Raw genomic sequence first — 1494 nt, 5'->3', positions numbered from 1 at the left:
CATACCCATTCCACACTAAGGTGAGATTTTTAGTAAATACATTGTACTTTTTGAATGCAAAGAAAGTAATAGTGAATGTGTAAAAAGCATAGACCCTTCGATTAATAAAGTAATATAAATATCCAACTAACTATGGATTCCAACCCGATAGGCATCTTCATTGGTCATACTCTGCATTGACACCTTCCACATTGGTCTGCCTAAGCATTGTTTAATTTCATAAGTCAATCTAACATTGTAGAGAACATCAAGTGATCCACTCTTGGAAATCGTTTGGTTCTGAGGCATCATGACATTCATTTTGATATCTCAATTAGATCATAGAGAAATGTGGGTACCTTCGTCATTGGCAATAATATCTAATTCAACACCAAGCCCATCAAACAGCTTGTTGTAGACACTCACTATCAATCAGGTCAAGCTCGATTCAAGCCTTTGTTCTCAAACACTGTCATTTAGGTCCTTGCAATCACCCTAATTCATGTGGCCACATATTTCCAAGCTAAAAGTCTATATTTTTGCCACAAATATCAGATATGTTAGACATTCAATTGGCCTAGCAAATTGACATTATCAATTTGGTGCTTTGTCTAGCTCTATATGTCTGTATAGTTGCTTTAGTGCCTAATCATGTGGGAGATCCATTACGCTACCCTCTCATTGTATTTTTATGAATTAATACATCTAGTATAATATGGATCGCAATCACAAAAAAAAAGGGACACACAAATTTATCTTTGCAACCCAGAAATAGCAGCATCAAAAATTATTTTGACCCAACAATATATGTTGCAAAAGTTACAAATTATTTCAATGTCCTAATTTTTTTTTTGGATGAATAGTCCTTTTCTATTAATAAATAATATATTTAGTTACAACAAAAAAGGGTCAAGGGATACAAGATCACCCTATGAAAGTTCACACGGTTGAAGTCGAAATCAACAACTATTCATAAAAAAACATATAAGAAGCAAAAAAACATATAACAAGCAACCCTCAGGCAGCTAAAGTAGTGCCAGCTGAAGGGGGTGGTTTCTCCCGATCATGAAATCCCCAGTCATCCCTGGGATTGGTAGGTGGGCTAGGAACAATCCAGCTGTCAGCAGCTTTGTCAAGGACCTAGTCAACATCTTTGGCATCAGGTCGCGAACAAGTAGAAGAATGGAACAAGCATTCCCATACATAAGGATGATTATCCTAGTACCGTTCATGATAATCACATTAAAATTAATAATGGGCATGGGAATATGGTACTTTATTCCTCTAAACAAGGTAATGTAGACATCATTTCTGAGAATGTATCCACTCAATATACCATCAATGCTCACTCAAGGAAAGTAGAGATTCTCAATAGGCAAATCATGCAAGAAAAAGTTTCCAAAAAGCAGGAAATAGAACATAATCATTCCTACTTTAGTAGAATTGGTCAATCAAGCATGAAGTATGTGACCAAGCTTGTTAATAAATATGGTATTCTGAATTTTATATATCCAA

The sequence above is a fragment of the Cupressus sempervirens genome, chromosome 2 (assembly GCF_028749045.1).
Source record: "Cupressus sempervirens isolate cs-2001-9-10 chromosome 2, ASM2874904v1, whole genome shotgun sequence".
NCBI classification, from domain to species: Eukaryota; Viridiplantae; Streptophyta; class Pinopsida; order Cupressales; family Cupressaceae; genus Cupressus; species Cupressus sempervirens.
This window is presented reverse-complemented; position numbering follows the sequence as displayed.